Genomic DNA, 22,109 nt, shown 5'->3' with positions numbered 1-22,109 from the left:
ATTGAACTACTTGTTATCAGCCTTTCTGAAACTGAATATTCTGAGTTGGACAGTTCGGGGTTACTCAACCCTGAGTATCGTTTTTCACTCTGAGTTTTCTAAACCGGCTTCCTGAAATAGGGCCCAGGTGACAAAAAGCCATAAACCACTGTTTAGAGGTTGTTGTGGAAGTTTTCCATTTAATAAAGCCAAGCGATGAGCGGTAGCTAACATTCTTTAATCAAGACAAAGAACAGAAATCAAGCTTGGTGAGGGACTGCCATCGCTGGGACAGAGGGTGAGCAGAGTTTCTCACTGAGCCTAGCATGGTTCTCAGTTAAATACCTCCTACAGAAAAGAAGGCAGGACACAGCTGTTTTCACACCTTTCGTCTTTCCCACAAAGAAAGTTTCACACTGCCTTGCTATCTTTTACAGTGGAGAAAAGACAAAAAGACTCTTCCTGTGGAGTTGTCTGCTTCCCCCCAACTTCCTTACCAGACCCCACTATAGCGCTTTGGAGTTGACGTCACGCCGCAATGCATTGTGGGAGCGCAGCGCCATTTTCGGGGTCTACGAATCAAAAGAAACACACTGTGTTGGAACGACGACTGCAAGAAAGATGCTTAAAAGCAGCTCAAAAGAGAATGAACTGTATAGAGACCGATTGCGTCCAGAGGCGAAGCGGCGGTACTTGCAGAAAATAGCTGCATTGGAAATGTGGACCCGTATGAAATACGGCCGTGGAGTAGAAACTCCGAACACCTAGCGCTATTGACGTAGCCTGATATATTTTCATACCTTGTCTGTGGAGTCAGCGCGTACAAGTCGTCATTCAAACAAAGGTAAGTCAGCTTGAGTACTGCGAGTGAAACGCATTTGATTTCCCTGCAAACATTCACATTAGTGCAGCATAAATTCATTCATGAGGGGAAATTACAGTGAGAACATGTGGAGGCTGTTAGATGGATAACATAGTGAGTTCAGTGCATTGATGAGACACTGTCCTGAAGGATTGTTATTCTTTATGGTTGAAGAAATTGCACTATTCATATTTATTATAAATAATCCTAATTACACATCTTGCTTCCATGTTTGTATCCTGTGTCACTAAAAATACATTTTATTTTAGTTTTATACTTTGATCAATGACCTGCAGAATCTCCTTATTATATTAAGGGATTCATAATTGTCACTTTATGCTTTCTCCATCTCTAAAGTGATGACATCCTTGCATTACATCCTTTAGGTTCATTTTCTGCAGGCAGGTTTGTGACCGAGAACAGACAGATTTAGAATATAACATGCAGCGTTCTATAGATGGACACATAAAGAAATGAAAAATGACATGTATGTGCTAACTTTCTAAACACTTTGTTACATTTATGATAAAGTAGATAAAACACATTTACGTCGGCCTTGGCTCATAGTTCTTGTCTTTAAATGAACTTTGTCTGTGTGTGTTTCAGGTGCTGCACTCTAAGACTGAATGAACCAGCATTGCAGCCATGGGTCACTGTGAGCATCGCAGGGAAGGTTGAAGCCGCCCACTGCAGCTGTATGGCCGGAGTCGCAGAGACCTGCACCCATGTCGCTGCTCTTCTGTTTAATGTAGAAGCAACAGTGTTGATCTGTGGCACAAGGACTGTTACAGATGAACCTGCATACTGGGTTTTGCTGGGTAATGTGACCAAGATACAGCCAGAGGTTGGCCATAAGATAGACTTCTCCTCTTCAGCTGCCCAAAAAAAGGCTCTTGATCAAAACATAAACAGACCATCTGTAGTGACAGGTAAAAGGAGCCGTCCTCAAAACAGAAAAATCCCCCCTGCTACTGTGGAGGAGTTGTCACTGCTATAATGCCATAATGTTTTATCTAGGGGTCTAGATTTATGCCTGTAGTGCACTGCTGTGTAAATAATTTGCATTTACTGAATATGTACTGACTGAGTCCCGCTGTTCAAAAGTTGAATAAAGAAACTAAATTATTTTGCCTTTTTTTTTTTTATTAAAACCACTTTATAGAGCATCACATCAGTAACAGTGTAGAATCCATGTCATTTATAGTTTACAAATGACAAAATGTTTACACCAAATCATGAGTGTTTACATGATATCACCCACTACTAACATTACTTTATTTACTGTATCTTTTGAAAAAATAACAGCACAAGACTTAAGAACATTTAACAGGAGCAGGTTTAATTCTTCCCTGGTTTTATTATCACACTGTTCACCAAACGCAGCAAACCTTCACCATCTTATCCAGGAGGGTCACCTCTTCACCCTCACATGGAAGAAGTAATCTGATTGGCATGGTGGTATGTTTGAAGCAGGTCCCTTGTGTAGCGCTGGAACCCAGTCCCGATGTTTCATCCATTTAATATAATTTCATCGGCTGGTTTGCTGCAATAATGGCAAATAATTAGCAACTCTATAAATAGAAGGTAGTTCTGCACTCAGTAGGATGTTTGTTCTAATTTGCTATGAGCTCAGAGCACATCGAAAATGAAACTTAATAGGCTATAAAGAGAGATATGAACATATTTAGAACTTACTGTAATGAAAATGTCTGGAGCACCAACAGATATCTGGAGATGGAAGAGAACTGGATATCAGCTCGTCTCACAGCTGCTCTCCAGGCTAGACGCCTTTGTTTGGTAACATCGATACACGAGCTGCCTCATGTTGCTTCCAGGTTGGGAAAGAATGAAAAGATAAACCATTTTCAAGCTTATTTTCTTGCCGGTCGTGCGATCGAACATTGCAGCCGACCACACAGCAAATACGAACCATGGCTGTTGTGTGTGCCTTCGCTCCCTTTTCACTTGCGCTAGACCCCCAAAATGGCGGATCGGGCCAAAATCCTTTCCACGCCCACCCCCGTGACATCACGCTCCAAAGCCCTATCTGTCAAACTGTTTAAATGGGGTGTGAGGCAGACATGCTAAAACAGTGACTTAAAAGCATTACCAATAAACAATGTGATCAATACATAAATGAAAGAAATGCAGCTGATAAAAAAGCCATAAACTACTTCCATTTGTTTATTGGTGATTGCCAGTTTGGTTGGGTTTTTTTGAGACACAGAGAGTGAGAGATCCTGTCCTACATTGCTTTAAAAAAACAGAAGATATTTTCAGAGCTGTTGATATATGAAGCTCTGAGCATTGAGTGTTGCATTGTGAGAGTTTCAGTAAAAAGCCTGCAAATTATTGCATTTATACTGGAGAGCAAAGAAAAATTAAAATTCTACTTGTACTATGGAAAATCAGTTTCATAGAAGCTACATAAACAGAGCTGAAGAAGACTGAGCTCGTAAAACTAGCGGTAACGTGTGAGAATTATAAGTTATAAGACTGTTTCTGCTATCGATACAATTTGTGTTGTTAATCCTAAATGATTCACGGTGACAACATAAGAACAAGGCCATTTTACTCCACACACACACACACACACACACACACACACACACACACACACACACACACACACACACACACACACACACACTTGGAAAATCACATAGTTTGACCATAAAAATGCCCAGAACAATTAGTATTTGAGATTGCTGAAGCAACATCACTAAAGAAAAATATCCTTGCATGTCACTTTGCTTTCATTTGAAAATCTAAAGGTTTTTTTAATGTAAAACATAAAAACAACAAAAACTTTAGATGTTAGAGATGTCCTGATGAAATTTGTGAATATCTAGATCAATGGTGTTTCCATGTGAGTCTATAGGGCATAGACTGAGGCGGGGTTTTAGAAATACATGATGGTAACATGAGACATGTTACCTTTGAGAACACTAACATCTAGATTAAGGTGTGAGAAGTAAATGCATCACAGAAGCTGAAAAGGAGTTCCTTGTCTCTAGATTAGTTGAAATAAATTGAAAATAAACTGATTTGAACAGGTTTGATGCATTATACAAAAAAAAAAGGTTCATGAAATAGTTCACATGATCTAAGCAAGAGTCACTCGGAATCTCAAATGTTAAAGTACACTTACTGATTGTACTTTTACTACATGAGCTAATGCAGATGCTCTAAAAGCAGGCTGACTGAAAAAGAAGCACACACTTGGAGAAGGTGTGCTGTAACTTCTCATACTGTGAAGTTTTCTGACAAAAGTGTATTGAAAACTTATGCTGTACAGCTTACTAAGGGGTCCTGTGATGGGCCATGTGCAATTACACAAAAGAACAAGTAAAATTTCACCATACCACTGACTGGAGAAAAGCCAGTTTGGTATTCTAATTGAGATTACAACCGTAATCAGTAAAATCAGTGCTGTGATAGTTAGTTTAAGATCAAAACCTGATTTAAAACACAGTCTAACCTCAACATTCTTGCCCCTGAAAATAGGTCAGGATGGCCGAAAAATGTACTTTAAAATGAGATTTTCTTTTTGTTTCATTGGAACAGTAAAGTACCATAACAAAGAAATGAGTACACCTTTGTAGATATCACTGATATGGAGTTTTTCCTGTTTTACATAAAGACTTAGAGCTGCTAGTTTCCTAGTGGCATTTTCTCATTTAAACCATGGTGACTTAAAAGTTTAGCAGCAAGACACTTGTTTCCTTTGTTCCATCAAAACATTTCTTTCAGAGATCTGTGTTTATCAGAGCGATATGTGACTAATTTTTTATTGAATCACCAGGAAGTACACAAATACAAGATTAAATATTTTATTTATTTATCAAAGATACATAATTACACATTGATACAATGAACAAGGTGTTTATAAAAATTACACATGGTGTAAGAAAAACATTATAACATACAAATAAGTGTTTTATGATAATCTGACATACTTTAAAAGCATAAGAATAAAAGTTTTTAAAAAAATCATGTTCTTTGATGATCACATTACATGTATCATATTTTTAAAGCATAACATCAGGCACGTGCAGAGGGGGGGGGGGGGGGGGGGGGGCTAGAGGGGCTTGAGCACCCGCATTTTTAGCGGTCCGGAGCTGTAAGAGAAACACAAGTTAACTCAGGGACACAGACTGATGCGATACACTGTAGTGTATAGCACCCAGGAGTATTAGCTTATTACGTACACGTTGGTAAGCTGTCTTGTTGCAACTGACGAACTGAAACAAACGAGCGTGCTGTGTGTGCAACAGCGCGACAAACATTACCTGTCCTTTTATTAACTGCACAAGTAGTGCTGGTCATAGCTGCTGGCTACCTGTGTAAGGCTGTCATGGGTCTGTAGCTCTGTCACCGTTTTAGGGAACATATTTAGTTTTATAGTAAGTTTCCGTTCTTTTCCTGCCTTTCTGGAGGGATTATATTTCACTAAAAAACAATCTAATATGCATGTCCACATAATTATGCATTATTATAATTATAATATATTAAAAACACGCTGTTTTTTAAAGAACATACATTAAGAAGCAGATTATATTAGATTTATATTTTAAATAAGACAAAAGTTGGATTTTATAGCAGTAAAATTATTGTATCTCTACAGTTTAAAAATATAACAAGCTTTGCCCCTGCACAGAGTGGATAGTGAAACAAATGGAATCATCATAATGACATTATTTCATATTTATTACTTCCCCCTCCTCATTGCTTTATTATTGTAGTATTGCATTATTGTAGCTCTAGTAATAAATATGTAAGGATTCTGGATCAGCACCATGATGCCCATAGTATATACAGTATTCTGAAGAAGGTCTAAAATGTCAGTGTGTGTGTTTTATTTAGATGGATTTAAAAAAAAAAAAATTACTCATGATATAACATTGTCCAGACATGGCTGGTAAGGACATGAGGAGGAAACAGTAGGAGCTGTGTGAGGCTACTAAAGGCAGGGCTATAACATTTTTCTGTCATAATTTTATTTTAGATTAAGTGCAAGAGTTGTTAGGTGTGGATAATTAGATTATAGTTTATTGCAATAGCAAGTTGTGCCTTGTTCTCAGATAGAAAGCAAGTGGAGAGTGATATATGAAATGATGGGATGGAAGGAAGAAGAGAAGCAAAGAGTGATTCACAGGCAGAGCCTAAATTATTTCTCACAGTTTTTTGTTGCCTTATGGTTCCAAGCGCTGTCACCAATCTTTGCATTTTGTTATTATCTCATGACACTTGTTTAATCAGCTACCATCTCTCCTATGGACTTTTTAATGTCTACAGTCTCAGATCAACACAACCCTGCCCTCCAGCACTATCCACAGCAACCCCTCAACAGCAACATTGTACCCATCAGGTAAAGCATCGGCTACGTTTGCTCTGCCTTTTTGCCCATATTAGATTCTTGATGAATGTGTGTTGTTGTTATTCAGCCTGGTTCAATGTGCCCCTTTTTAACTTTGAGCACCCGCCCCTTTAAACCTCTCTGCACAGCCCTGCATAACATAGGGAGCAAAGTGCTCACAAAAACAGTTTTAGAGGACTTAAACACGATCATTTTTTCCACAGTGCTTGTATGCCTCTTGCAAAACTATGTACTTTTCACCATAAGACACAATAACTCACGATTATCTAAGACCAGCCATGAACATGGACAATCGCTTCATTACAATCATTTGTCCCCGCTGCTGCCCTCAGATCCAGATGCAGTCTTCTGTACTGGGGGGTAAAATGGCTCTTTTGGTGGTTCATAAAAAATATCTCAATAAGTTCGTGAGGGGACTAGAAACTAGAAACACTGGGTTGCAGAGCAGTTGGTAAGGACTTGTATATTTCTGGAGAGTCTGCAAAATCTGTATTCCTCGTGCTCCTGATTGGATATGTGGAGCCCGGCTCTGATATCTCACTGGTGGCAGCTAAAGATATGCATGCCTTGGAGGCGGAGTTGGTCTCGGGCACAATCTTTCAAACGAGCCTCACGGCATTTCAGGAAAACTCAGGCCAGAAACAACATCCGGTCACTCGCGGTCAAAATCCACGCAGAGCTGATCTAGCTTAGAGAGCAGAGGCTGTCTATCGCGTGTGGAGAGACGGATGTTCTTGCCTGTGGATCGCTCAAGCACTGATGGAGAAGAATTTGGCGAACTCGAAAAAATAAATGTGTGCAAGTCTGAGATATCTGCTGTGACAAAACAAATTTCCCACGTGTGGGACTAATAAAGGTTATCTTATCTTATCTTATCTTATTTTCCACCCTAATTTACGAATAAATTCTTTACAAATCCTACCATGTGGATTCATGGATTTTTTTTTCACATTCTGTCTCTCACAGTTGAAGTGTACCTCTGGTGCAAATTACTGACCTCTGTCATCATTTTAGGTGGGGGAACTTGCACAATCGGTGGCTGACTAAATACTTTTTTGCCCCACTGTATATTTTTGAAAAGTGTATTCCAAGTGTTACAGAGCCTATTTTGCATGGCTTTTGAAGATGAAAAAGCTTTTTTTGACAGAATGGTAAAAAGGAAAATGCGAAAATGTAGTTAGAGGGGGAAGATTAACACTTACTGAGTGATATGCACATAGGGCAAGCGAAGGCAGTTGTTGTTGATCCCTGGTTTCGTGGCTGTTGCGAGCTCGCAAGCAGTCTGAGCGGCGCGAATTGTTGATATGTCTGAAGTCAGAGGTCTTCTGGGAGCTCGACGGCAGTTTTAACCTCAGCGGGAGATCATAAAATCGGACCTGCAGCAGATTGGCTAACCGGAGTGCGAAGGGAGCCGCCCGATTGTTATGTGATTGGCAGCGGGGCGAAGTCAGGGGGAGTTGGTCTCCAGCGGAAATTTTCAAACAAGGTAAGCAGCGCATTTGGGAGCAGAGCGGGGAGCGAACAAGCAGGAAAAAATTGTGCTCTGCTCTGGAAGCAGTTGCGGGTCGGCGATTAAGAGCGAGGTAGAACTTAGACTGTGCGTTGAATTTTAGAGGTTGCTAGTAAGAGGGAAGTTTTTGAAGAAAAAAGACTAAGGAGTTTTCCCCCTGTTTTGGATTATAAGATTTTTGGGAATAGAGGGTAGCTAACAAAGTTATTCTAGGGATTTTGGAGAAATCGCGGAGGATATTTTAAAGGAGTTTTGGCTTTGTTCGGTGGGTGGGAGCCGCGGGGCAATTTGAGAAAAGACTAAGGATTTTTTCAGGATTTACCCTGTTATTGAATATAAGGTTTTGGGAATAGAGGGGGTACCTAACAAGTTATTCTAGGGTTTTGGAGAAAACGCGGAGGGTTTTTTAAAGAGTTTTCCCTGCTTATGTTTCTAAGGATTAGGTTAAGGGGGCTGCGGGGATCGCGAGTTTTTTTCTGAGTATGAGTTTTATTCTAAATGAACAAATGCATATAAATCGAAATAAAGTTTTGCCCCAAGGCATGCAGCCTGTATTTCCGGCCATACTGAACGTTACAAAAGCACAAGTTAAACTAAACAATTTTAAAATGGTTTAACAGATTTTTAAACACATAAGCACGGAGCCCGAGAGAGCACGGTCCGGAGACACGGGCGCACCCGTGCACGCCGAGGCACACAGTCTCGGGCATACACACTGACCCGCCACCAGATGGCGTTTTTTGAGCATAAAAAGTAAAAACTTTTTAATGGCTTATAAAAAATAAAAGAATGCTACTTGATATATAAGAAACTTTGAAAATAATCAATTAGTTGTTTTTGGGGGGGGGGGGGGGGGGGGGAAGCAATGAGCTATGAACTAGCATATTTTTATGAATATCATATTTTTATTACTTCCTTTATTACTTCCTACTTCCTGAGTTCATGAATAATTTATTGGGGGGCCATAAATCACTCAGTTTGACATAAGGGGTATAATATCACTCTCTCATGAGACCTTCACTTTGTGACAATCATCACAGAATCGTATAAAACCCTGCACTCACTTCTTAATTACCTGGAAGCACCTTAAAGACAACCGGCCCCTCTCAACTGCGACAAATCATCTGGAGAAAAGGTAAGCATAGGAGACCAAACACTGAGGAACAAATCCTCATTTCATCCTATGATAACAGCATTTTCACCATTTCAGCCAATTCCTTTTGCACAATTTGTCTCTTGTGCTTAGGCAACCTGTAGGGCCATGAACGCACTTTCCAGGCTGCGTTTCAAATTGGTGCTGCATGAGAGTCTTGCAGATGGTCGGGGGATGAACACATCTGCAAACTACTGTTGCAATGCAGGAACATCTGCTTTATTGGAACGTGTGAGATGCTAATCACAATGCATCTTAAACACACTCATGTTAAAACTTCATGCCCACATCTTGTTTTTAAGAAAAATTAATCATCTTTTCCTTGAAGATCATTTCAGAGTTTTTAATGAGCTGCAGGAACCGTGCCGAGAGCAGCCAAGTCTCCTCTGCTAAACCTCCACATGTACCACTAAAAATGGATGTGGATCAAAATGAATTCATTAAAAAAACAACGTGGACTTCAAGGATACAGTAAATACACTAAAGTGAAAGGAGGAGCCAAAAATAGATGTTTAATAGGGTTTGAATTAACTAAAAGTAGTCACCTGTAATCTTTAAAATGGTTCTGATGTGTGCTGCTGTTTTTAACTTTTAACAGTTCTTTGCTGCCACTGTGAATATTTTGTTCTTTCCCTAATTAAATAAAGGTTACACAGCATCACTGCTCCATCTTCTGGTAAAAAAAAAAAAAAAGGTATTACATGGAAATACAGCCCAAAACCAGTTCAGCTTGAGTTTCTTTTTTCTGGACATAAAGTCACAGCAGGTGTTGTTTCAAAGCTGGTGGACAGATTTAGTTCATTTTGGAAGTTTTAAGAGCAACTGCTGTGAAAATATTTGCTTGTTTTGGGAGAAAAGGATTTAAGAGAAGATTTTACCACAGCAAAAGTTTAAATATGAATGAAGGATTGAAATTTAACTGAGGTGAAACATGCAATGAATACATAAAAAATAAGTTAATTTTGGAAAAGCTAAAAAAGTTCAAATAAAAGAAATGATTTACATATCCATATTTGATTTTTGATAGAATACCAGTTTGTTTAAAAAGAAAGAAAAGACATTCCTATAACTTTAATAGTACAACTACTAAACACTACTGTGTCCTAAGGGAACAAAGGTTAAAATGTAACAGGGATAACATTTTAGAGAATTAAAATCCCTCAAAGGAAAAAACATAAACTTGATATGCATATCTATACATGCAGCTTCCTAAATGTAACATTCAGGATTATTCACTGCAGGTCCAGAAATCAGAGCTACCTCATCAGATCCAAGTGTGACATCAGCTGACACTCTTTACAGGAGATTCCATCTGAACTCTGTGGAGCCTGATCTCAAGGTTTTTAAGTCTGACCCTGAAACCAGAAGAGGATCTTTCTCTCTCTTCAGATTCATTGTGATCCAGTGATTTCAGTCCTGCATGATCAGGCTGATGTTTGCACAGAGCAGATAATGAAGTGAATGTTTTTGCACATTGGTAACAGTGAAACAGTTTATTTACAGTGTGGGATCGTTTGTGTTCGGAGTATGAACTGAGATTCCTTAAGCTCTTGTCACACAGGTCACAGCTGAAGTTCACTTCCATGTGTGTATGTTCATGTTTGTTACGATGACCTGATTGTGAGAAGCTTTTGTCACAGTGTCTGCACTTGTATGGTGTCTCTCCTGTGTGGATTCCCTTATGCTTTTTCATTTCATGTGCTTTTTGAACACACTGTGGAATAGTTCATGTATTTTTAATGCACTTGGTGCGTGGAAGCCTCTCCCACATTCTTTGCAGTAGTTCATTTTGTCTCCAGTGTGGCTACGTTGATGTGGATTTAGGTCCCGTTGATGATTGGAAGTTTTTCCACAACGGTCACAGAGAAACGTTTTCCCACCACCACAGTGACGACAGGGCTGAGAACTGGATCCATCTGTGTTGCTCTGCTTTATTTATTTTTATCCTGAATGTCGCCTGAAACAAAGAGCATCTCTGCCAACGTCCAATTACTTTTACTGTTTACATTATAACACTCAGCTTACTGAGAGAAAATGAGTCTTCATTTTCCCAAACAGTTCATTCAGTATAACTCCATAAGTTTACTGATCAGACTTGTTCCAAACGATCAGGTTAAAAATACAGGATAAAAAGGTAAATACATCCTCACAGTAACTGCACTTGTAGAGTTACTTTCTGGTGTGGATCTGTTGGTGTTTATTCAGCTGATGTGGAGATTTAAAAGTTTTCTCACACAGGTCACATTTATAAGGTCTCTCCTCAGTGTGGCTAAATGTGTTGTTGTAACTGTGCATCTGTTGGAAACAGTTTCCCACACTGATCACAGCAGTAAACATCATTTCCAGTGTGAATCCGTAGGTGACTATTTCGGTACTGTTTTTCACTGAAACCTTTTCCACAAAAGTTGCAGCTGTACGCCTTAATTCCAGAGTGGGTAACTAGATGCTTCTGTAAGTTTCAACTTTGACCAAAAGCTTTACCACACAACTCACAGTAGTGTGCTTTAACTACAATGTGGATGAGTTGGTGTTGTTTTAAGCCCTCACGATACGTAAAAGACTTTCCACACAAGTCACAGCTGTAAGGTTTAACTCCACTGTGGATGATTTGGTGTGTTTTTAAGCTTCCAGCCTGGGTAAAAGACTTTCCACACAAGTCGCAGCTGTAAGGTTTAACTCCACTGTGGATGAGTTGGTGTGTTTTTAAGCTTCCAGCCTGGGTAAAAGACTTTCCACACAAGTCGCAGCTGTAAGGTTTAAATCCACTGTGGATGAGTTGGTGTTTTTTTAAGCCTTCAGCCTGGGTAAAAGACTTTCCACACAAGTCACAGCTGTAAGGTTTAACTCCACTGTGGATGAGTTGGTGTGTTTTTAAGCTTCCAGCCTGGGTAAAAGACTTTCCACACAAGTCGCAGCTGTAAGGTTTAAATCCACTGTGGATGACTTGGTGTTTTTTTAAGCCTTCAGCCCGGGTAAAAGACTTTCCACACAAGTCACAGCTGTAAGGTTTAAATCCACTGTGGATGAGTTGGTGTGTTTTTAAGTGTCCAGCCCGGGTAAAAGACTTTCCACACAAGTCGCAGCTGTAAGGTTTAACTCCACTGTGGATGAATTGGTGTGTTTTTAAGCCTTCAGCCCGGGTAAAAGACTTTCCACACAAGTCACAGCTGTGAGGTTTAAATCCATTGTGGATGACTTGGTGTCTTTTTAAGCCTTCAGCCCGGGTAAAAGACTTTCCACACAAGTCACAGCTGTAGGTTTTCTCTCCCTTTCTTCTGTGAGGTTTGTCGGCCTCCTGAGAGCGCCGACTTCTCGCTCCATGTTGGTCCTGCAGTGACAGAGATACAAACACAGGCAGTGAGTGAAATGCAGTCGTGGAACAAACTGAAACTCCCTCTATTAGCGGAATCAAACATGTCAACAAACACATTGTAGGTGTGTTTCCACCACCTTCTGGTCATAGTATCACATTTCAATGATGTGCTACAATGACAGTCGTAACGAAAAATACATATTGAAGAAATATTGATAAGTGGAGAAAATCTTTTACTCATAAAAAATTGAGTTCAATTTTTGATATTGTTGTTTCAATGTGTGCCGATAAAAATTATGTTTGTATCTTCTTGTAACATCTGAGTTTTTTGTTTGTGAATGTAGATTCTGTGTATATATGGAGGAGCCTGGGATGGAAAAGATAAAGCTGCTGTTAACATGTTTTTAAAAACCAACAAGCTGTGCAGTTTCAATAACTGTGTAACTGTGATATTTTTCTCACCTTCTGTGTTGAAGTCATTTTTTCCTCTGTAGTGGCTGAGCTGAGTCCAAATGGCTGAAATTGTTCCTCTGTTGCTCCACCAGACTCTTCTCCTGTTACTCAGCTGGGACACAAAAAGTATATGTATTTTATCCCTGATAAAAAAAAAAAGCAGAGCAAATAAACATGACTAAACTCCTCAGTGACAACAATACCTATGAAACTTCAAAATGGAAACTGAGAAGCAGCTACAACAAGAAAGTCATCAGTTGTCACAAGAACCTGAAGGGAAAAAGCCACTGACCCCCCTGCATATCACTGCCTTTACCCAGTGGATGCTACACCCTGTATATATGGACTTCTATAGATCCACAAGTCCGGCTCACACTCAATGGTAGCAGTACCACCTGAAGCACCTCATTAGATTCCACCTACTCCACCCAGATAACCCACATGGAAAGGATATATATAAATCTTATAAAGTTTGTATCCGTCTTGTGTGAAACTTGTATGAAAAGCATACAAGAGTGAAAACAGATATAAGACCCCTTGAAAATTATATAAATGAAACTTCTATGTTTTGGATACTTACTAAAACAATGTATGAAAGTAATGAGAAAGTGGCCACTTTCATGAGTAAATCATATAATTTTTTACTATTTCTTTTCCATATGGGAAGGTAAAGGGTGGTTGTATGTAGGGATGGGTATCGTTAAGGTTTTATCCGATACCAGGGCTGCACGATTAATCGTTAGAAAATCGCGATCTTGATTCATACTTTTGTGCGATCTCATTTCCAAATGACAACGATTTTTTAAAAAGAAGAAAAAAAAAAGACGACGACTGTACCGCATTTTGATCCGGGATGTAATCTGCATGAAAACAAGCGCTCACTGTTCGTGCTCAACAAATGACAAGGGCGGAGTCTTATACCACGTGATACAGAAGCTGTGCCGTGTGATGCTAAAATTAGTAGGGAAAAAACAACGGAGAGCACGTCAGGGAAGACAAGAAAGTGACAGGAGAAAATCCATCCCGGTCAACCACTCAAACATCAATAACGGGAACCTTATACAGCGCTTCCCTATACCCGTCGAACTCCCGCAGGCACAAAGAAATTACAGAGGCCATTACTTATCACCTGACCAAAGATATGGCTCCCATCAACACTGTGCAAAATGAGAGATTTAGGGAAACGATCAACACCCTAGACAAACGCTACACAGTCTGTCCCGCAACTATTTTTCTATTGTTGCACTACCTGCTCTATACACGCAGTGTCGAGCAACGGTGGAGACGGAATTTCAAGCAGTACAACATTTTGCAGCAACGACAAATGTGAGACATTTGTTGTTTTTATGTTTATTTATTGTTTTTATGTTCAGTCTCAACTGTTACGAAGTTGATGTGCAGTTAATAAGTGCAATAAATATTTATATTGGAAAAGAAAATCGTGAGAGAATCGTGATCTCAATTCTAAGGAAAAAAAATCGTGATTCTCATTTTATGCAAAATCGTGCAGCCCTATCCGATACCAGTACCAAACTGGTACTTTTGAAACGGTGCCAGTGCTTAAACGGTACTCAAACTGGTGCTTAAAGAATGGAGAACACAAAATTGGTCCAAAACCCTCTCATGTTCAGCTGTTTTTTTTGTAAAAAGATAACAATGTTAGCCTTTTCTGCAGCCATAGGGCATATATGGTATCACTCTTGGCTGGAAGCAGTGCTTAAACAATGGAAAAAACACAAACTTTGTCCAAAAACCTCTCATGTTTAGCCGTTTTCCATTTTTTCTTTGGTCATTTTAGCCTTTTTGGCCAGGGTGAAGGGAGTATCTGCCATCAGACAAGAAGAAAGCCATGTAACTATGACGGTGTTTGCTAGTTCACCTTACATGCATTAATGTAATAACGTGGTTAGCCTACTCAACGTAAATTACACACGAACAACATTAATCTACATATATTGTTACAAATATATGTAAGAACTGAGCCAAATTTAGTAATGCCAACAAAATGAAATAACAATATTTGTATCTTATATATGATACATTCTTCCACAGGAGCTGCTGATCCAGTTCTACACTGCGGTCATTGAGTCTGTCCTGTGCTCCTCCATCACAGTCTGGTATGGAGCAGCCACTAAACAGGACAGGAGCAGACTGCAGCGGACTGTACGGGCAGCAGAAAGGATCATCGGCACCCCCCTGCCCTCCATCCAGGATCTGTACCTCTCAAGAACCAGGAAACGGGCAGGGAAAATCATCACAGACCCCTCACACCCTGCACACAGACTTTTTGATCTGCTGCCCTCTGGCAGACGGTACAGAAGCCTGCAGACCAGGACCACCCGACACAGGAACAGTTTATTCCCCTCGCCATCTCCCTTCTTAACAGTTGACCTGTCACACTGCTCCCACTGCCAGACTGCAGCTGCACCTTATGTACATTTTGTAGTATTCATTCCACCTCATTCATTTCTGTATTTTATGTATATAAGTTTAGGTTGATTCTTTATAGTTGGTTTACACAGCTTTGTGTATGTATGTGTATATATAGACACGTGTGTGTGTGTGTGTGATTTACATTGCTGTGCTTGAGAGCCACCATCTACTGAAACCAAATTCCCTGTATGTGTCTGCACATATACTTGGCCAATAAACACTATTCCGATTCAGATACATCTATATATACACTTTAGGGCTGCCACGATTAGTCAACTAGTCACGATTACGTCGACTATCAAAATCGTCGACGACTGATTTAATAGTCGACGCCTCGTTTGAAGCTTTGTAAGATCCCAAAAGACGCAGGAATAAGTAGCAGGATTTAAGAGTGTAATAACGGACTGAAACAGAAGATGGCAGCACTGCATGTACAAGGATGCCAGCTGCCGTTAAACCCCGAAGAAGTAGTAGCTCCGTCCCAGTCAGAATTCATAGCGCAGCCCAGCCAGTGTTGCCAACTTAGCAACTTGGTCGCTATATTTAGAGAGTTTTCAGACCCCTTAAAAAAGACGTGAAAGCGCTACTCTCAACAAGCAGCGGGTGCTGTAACGCAGTCAGTTCTTCTTTTACTCTTATGCTGTTTTGTGAATCACAAGGTTTAAAACTACTTATAAACACACACACAAAGTAACTCCACCAGAGTGCCTATTTCGGGTTACTTTTGCCGGTCCAAGCCCGGGCAAAGGAGCAGGGTTGGAATTGTGACATTAAAAAAAACAATAATTGCTAAAAGAAATTTAATTTGTAGTTCTAAATAAACTAACTGCATTTAGGACGTTTTTACTCACTTTATGTCTCTTCCATGATGTTATTTCTCTCTCCAACAACATAGGTTACAATTAGATTAGCATGACCAATTATGCAAATTAGGCGATGACATCATTTAGCGACTTCTAACGACTTTTTTGGACAACCAATAGCGATTTTCCTTACTGAGGAGTTGGCAACACTGAGCCCAGCTCAGTTTCCAACAATGGCGGCAGCTAGTTAGCTTTAATATTACTCTTATTATTCTTTCTGGGTCACAAAATAAACATTTAACATGTTTTCAGGCGAGAATGTAGCTGTGTAAACCTCAAATATCTGCTCAGTTTATCAAGACACCACATATTTTCAAAAGCGCTCCGACGTTTTCGGAGACGTCTGTTACCCACTAGCTCCATAGCTAGCCGGGGGCAAGGCTCGCTAGAGCCATGAGATCACTGGACTCCCGGCAAATCGTTTTTAAACCCACCGCCGTCTTTCGCTACTCAGGTTAAACATGATATATGAGTCACTTAGATAACTTAACAATGTTATTTTTTGGCTTTTTTCAGTATTTTATTTGTTCCTGAGTAAATCAGTTTGGCTGAGATTAAAGTTATAGTTCTTACACAGCTGAATAAACTTCAAGCAGACAGCTGATCATCAGAAGTGTGAGATGCTGGAGAATTTACTCCGGTGTCCTGTTATATTTTAGATAGCAAGGAGTTTATTAAACTTCACCGAAACAATCTGCAAATTTCATTAAAATTTAATAAACTATCATCTTGTCTTTATTTTTAGTTAGCACATACCTTAAACACTTAAAGCTGTAAGCTAATGATAGTTATATAAGAGCAGATGCTGCTGGTGCAATAAGCTGTACGTTTTACGTTCAATGGATGATGATCTGATTAGTTGACTAATCGCAAAAATAATCTGTGACTAGTCGACTATCAAAATAATCGTTTGTGGCAGCCCTAAAACACTGTCAAAGATACTTGTCTTTGAGTGAAGATTTAAGGTGATAGGACATAAATAAATGCAACTTGAATCTTTACTGAAGCTCAGTATTTGACACAGAGTTCAAGTTCAATGCTGTAATAACTAATAATGATTAATATAATAATAATAACTGTAATATTGGCTGTATAATATTTACATCACCAACATGAGATAACTTTAGTCTCATGAACAACATTAGCTAATTGTTATTTACTAGCTAATCTTAAAATGACTGTTCAGGACAGAAATGAAGCCCAACAATCATGTTTTTACAGTCCCGCGGTCTCAGCCTCAGATACTCAACAAATCAAACAAAGCTCATAAAAAAATAAACAGATGAACAAAAACTGTTTCTCTTCCATTTCAAACAATGCTGTATGAAACGTTTCAGCGGTTAGTATCATGGTTGCTAGGCAACCTGAGCAGCACCATGGAGGCCAGACTGTCCCATTACACAAGCATCTCACTTTCGGTCTTTGAGGACGATTCCCGCGTGGCCCGCATCCTCCAAGGCTGCAGACCCTGAATTGGAATACAGCCTATAAAGGTGTGTGTATGAGAAGTACTTCTCAGAACCACTTGGTGTTTGCTGTGACTGCATGTAGTGGGATCAGTGGTAATAAAGCTTTGAAGAAACATACTTCAGCCTCATCTGACCCTTCTTCTCCAGCAGGAATATCAAAAGAATCGGTGAAGTCAAGAGAAAGTGAACCTCAACAGCACCTAGCCACATGAGAAGTCCGATCATTTTCTCTCTAAGCTTCTTAGACTCAGAACAAAAGTTGTCCGGCTTTGTGTGTCTGGCAAAACACTTTTTACAAATCCTGCTGGAATAGGTCTGGTTACAGCCGCAGTCAAAGCATGATGGAAATAATTGAACAAGCAAGAAAATGTAGCCCTTTCGCACCCTTCGCGGTAGGCTTCCACTACTCTCTCTATAGGGCTTTGGAGTTGACATCACAGAACGCTGGGAACGCTGCGCCATCTTCCGGGGAAATGAATCAAAACAAACACACTGTGTTGTAACGACGACTACAAGAAAGATGCTTAAAAGTAGCTCAAAATAGAAGAGACTGTATAGAGACTGATTGCGTTGTGAGGCGAAGCAGCAGCACTTGCAGAAAATAGCGTGCGTTGGAAATGTGGACCCGCATGAAATACAGCCGTGACGTAGAATCCCCGAAGACCTACCGCTATTGACGTAGCGTGACATTTTTTTGTACCTTGTCAGTGGAGTCAGCGCGCACAAGTCATTAGATATCGTCATATCGCCCAGCACTATCATGTGGACAATAGAAAAGTGTCTAGTGCCATTTGTCTTCTATCGTTTTTAACCCAAATTTTATAAATTATTACATAAAATATATAATTAACCCTTTACAACCGGTCGGAGAAGGCACTCCGTTTTACCTATTTTTAAATCCCTGTAGAACTGGAACCAAAAATTATTTTTTTGGCATGTGAAACCGGAGGAGTTGTACTTACATCTTATGCCATTAGCTTGTCCTAGGTCACGGTTTCCTTCCACATACAGGGAGTGCAGAATTATTAGGCAAGTTGTATTTTTGAGGAATAATATTATTATTGAACAACCACCATGTTCTCTATGAACCCAAAAAACTCATTAATATCAAAGCTGAATGTTTTTGGAAGTAGTTTTTAGTTTGCTTTCAGTTTTAGCTATTTTAGGGGGATATCTGTGTGTGCAGGTGACTATTACTGTGCATAATTATTAGGCAACTTAACAAAAAACAAATATATACCCATTTCAATTATTTATTTTTACCAGTGACACCAATATAACATCTCCACATTCACAAATATACATTTCTGACATTCAAAAACAAAACAAAAACAAATCAGCGACCAATATAGCCACCTTTCTTTGCAAGGACACTCAAAAGCCTGCCATCCATGGATTCTGTCAGTGTTTTGATCTGTTCACCATCAACATTGCGTGCAGCAGCAACCACAGCCTCCCAGACACTGTTCAGAGAGGTGTACTGTTTTCCCTCCTTGTAAATCTCACATTTGATGATGGACCACAGGTTCTCAATGGGGTTCAGCTCAGGTGAACAAGGTGGCCATGTCATTAGTTTTTCTTCTTTTATACCCTTTCTTGCCAGCCACGCTGTGGAGTACTTGGACGCATATGATGGAGCATTGTCCTGCATGAAAATCATGTTTTTCTTGATGGATGCAGACTTCTTCCTGTACCACTGCTTGAAGAAGGTGTCTTCCAGAAACTGGCAGTAGGACTGGGAGTTGAGCTTGACTCCATCCTCAACCCGAAAAGGCCCCACAAGCTCATCTTTGATGATACCAGCCCAAACCAGTACTCCACCTCCACCTTGCTGGCGTCTGAGTCGGACTGGAGCTCTCTGCCCTTTACCAATCCAGCCACGGGCCCATCCATCTGGCCCATCAAGACTCACTCTCATTTCATCAGTCCATAAAACCTTAGAAAAATCAGCCTTGAGATATTTCTTGGCCCAGTCTTGACGTTTCAGCTTGTGTCTTGTTCAGTGGTGGTCATCTTTCAGCCTTTCTTACCTTGGCCATGTCTCTGAGTATTGCACACCTTGTGCTTTTGGGCACTCCAGTGATGTTGCAGCTCTGAAATATGGCCAAACTGGTGGCAAGTGGCATCTTGGCGGCTGCACGCTTGACTTTTCTCAGTTCATGGGCAGTTATTTTTCGCCTTGGTTTTTCCACACGCTTCTTGCGACCCTGTTGACTATTTTGAATGAACCGCTTGATTGTTCGATGATCACGCTTCAGAAGCTTTGCAATTTTGAGATTGCTGCATGCCTCTGCAAGATATCTCACTATTTTTGACTTTTCTGAGCCTGTCAAGTCCTCCTTTTGACCCAGTTCGCCAAAGGAAAGGACGTTGCCTAATAATTATGCACACCTGATATAGGGTGTTGATGTCATTAGACCACACCCCTTCTCATTACAGAGATGCACATCACCTAATATGCTTAATTGGTAGTAGGCTTTCGAGCCTATACAGCTTGGAGTAAGACAACATGCATGAAGAGGATGATGTGGACAAAATACTCATTTGCCTAATAATTCTGCACTCCCTGTATAGCTTTAGAAAAATTTGCATAAGAAGCACTTGCAGCAACAAAAACATAATATTCCAGAAACACGCGTTGCCGATGTTCATAACACTTCTTACGTTGGCATATACATCAGTGCAAAGTATTGCATGTCCGCCATTACCTGCCCGAAACCGGAAGTGACGTCATTTTTGTGGGCCTTATAAGCCTATGTTGATGTTCATAAAAGTCATGTGCATATTAGTATTGTACAACACTTTGGTCAACCAGGTGTGTTTTTAAAGTGCTATATAAATAAATAAATAAATAAATTGATGATGATGATGATGATGATGATGATGATGATGATGATGTTTGACTTTATGCTTTTCCGTATTGTTTCTGGGACCCTTAGAACTGAAATTACACTGTTGGAAATATTATAATGCATCAAATTAAACTATTTATTTTCATTTTTCCTGTAGTATATAAAAGGACTGTTACAGATGAACTTGGATACTGGGTTTTGCTGGGTAATATGACCAAGATACAGTCAGAGGTTGGCCATAAGATGGACTTCTCCTCTTCAGGTGCCCAAAAAAGGCTCTTGATCAAAACATAAACAGACCATCCGTATGGAAAGGTAAAACTAGCCGTCAACAAAAATAGAAAAATCCTACCTGCTACCGTGGAAGAGTTGTCACCGCCATAGGGCTTTGGAGCGTGATGTCACGGGGGTGGGCGTGGAAAGGATTTTGGCCTGATGCGCCATTTTCCGGGTCCAAACAAAGCGCAAGCGAAAAAGGAGCGAAGGCACACACAACAGCCATGGTTCGTACTTGCTGTGTTGCCGGCTGTGGAATAAGCTTAAAAAAGGTTTGTCTTTTTTTTTCTTTCCCAACCTGGAAGCATCATGAGGGAGCTTATATGGCGGACCTTACAAAACGAAGGCATCTAGCCTGGATAGCAGCCATGCGACAGCTTGATATCCAGTTTGCTTCCATCTCCAGATATCTGTTGGTGTGCTCCAGACATTTTTACTCCGGCAAGTTCTATACGTTCATATCACTCTTTATAGCTTAATAATATTATCGTTGGGGTTCTTGGAGATTATAGAAATTGCAAACAAACATAGAATTGAGTGACTGTGGAGACATACGTGCTATGTAACGATTTGCTAACTCTTTCGCACAACTGTAGGAAGCCTGCCTATGAAATGAATCAAACAAATCCAGACTGGTTACCAACGTTAAACATAGGGCACTCCGAAATCCGAACGTGAGGGTTAGGGTCAGGGTTAACAAGATACGTGAAGATATCGGGGTAGGACAGTGGCGGCAAGTACTCTGGGTCTTTACTCCACTGCCGTATTTCATTCGGAAGCAGACATCTGAAACACCCGGGGCTTAGCCCTAAAGGATGGATGTGGGATTCTTTTTTTCTTCTTCTTTTTTTTTTTTTTTTGGGGGGGGGGGGGGGGGGGTAGACATTACTGAAAGATTAATTGGAGCATAACTGAGCCACTGTGTGAGAGCTGAGCAGCAAAAGGAAATTAAGTGAGGGTAGAAATGACTGAAAGATTAATAGGCTTTCTTATGAATTTTGTTCAAAAAAGACAGACTTCATATAGGAGAAAATATGTATCACATATGCAGGACACCTTAAACTAGTTTTTTAATTAAGCAGCAAGGCAGAACAAAGTTGGGGCTGCATCAAGACACGAGGACTAAACCACAATTCAACCAGATCCAGAACTGATCCGGAATTAAAACAGGACTACAACAGTTCAAAATCAGGACCACTTAGGACTTAACCAAGACAGAACCAGAATCAGAACTAGATGATAGTAGCACTAAAAATCATCATAGACCCGCACTACACTTATTTTTTTAATTCTACCAAAAGTACACTATTTAGATTCAGAAAAGTTTATTTAATTATTTAACCTTCATATGCCTGCATAACTTAATAAATATATAACTTGAAAAATAACAAACCTGAAAAGAAACACTAGGTACGAGATACACAAGTACCTATGATACGGATTTTGGTAAACAACCATTTGACTAACATGTGTTTCTCACCTGTTCTTGTTCCCTTACTGTTCTGTCCTCATTCTCCTCTCTCTCCCTCTCTGTTCCTCTCTCTCCCTCTTTGTGCTGACAATCAT

At 40.0% G+C, this 22,109-nt stretch overlaps 3 protein-coding genes across 3 annotated transcripts in view; 2 read left to right on the top strand and 1 right to left on the bottom strand.

The window, feature by feature from the left end:
- The window catches only part of LOC309695781 (uncharacterized protein), an 82,250-nt gene extending 66,768 nt beyond the window's left edge, over positions 1-15,482 (top strand). Inside the window, exon 3 of the mRNA XM_082516656.1 lies at positions 15,199-15,482. The gene's annotated coding sequence lies outside the window, so the exon portion shown is untranslated. The remainder of the gene's footprint in view (positions 1-15,198) is intronic.
- Positions 1-22,109, top strand: part of LOC309695629 (uncharacterized protein) — a 409,672-nt gene that overhangs the window by 162,419 nt on the left and 225,144 nt on the right. The gene's annotated exons all lie outside the window — the stretch shown is intronic.
- Positions 1-22,109, bottom strand: part of LOC309693882 (uncharacterized protein) — a 31,993-nt gene that overhangs the window by 4,990 nt on the left and 4,894 nt on the right. The window lies entirely within an intron of this gene.

Source organism: Aulonocara stuartgranti, assembly GCF_965226115.1.
Source record: "Aulonocara stuartgranti genome assembly, chromosome: 3".
NCBI classification, from domain to species: domain Eukaryota; kingdom Metazoa; phylum Chordata; class Actinopteri; order Cichliformes; family Cichlidae; genus Aulonocara; species Aulonocara stuartgranti.
The sequence above is the reverse complement of the archived record's forward strand: the minus strand, read 5'-3'. Positions and strand labels throughout refer to the sequence as shown.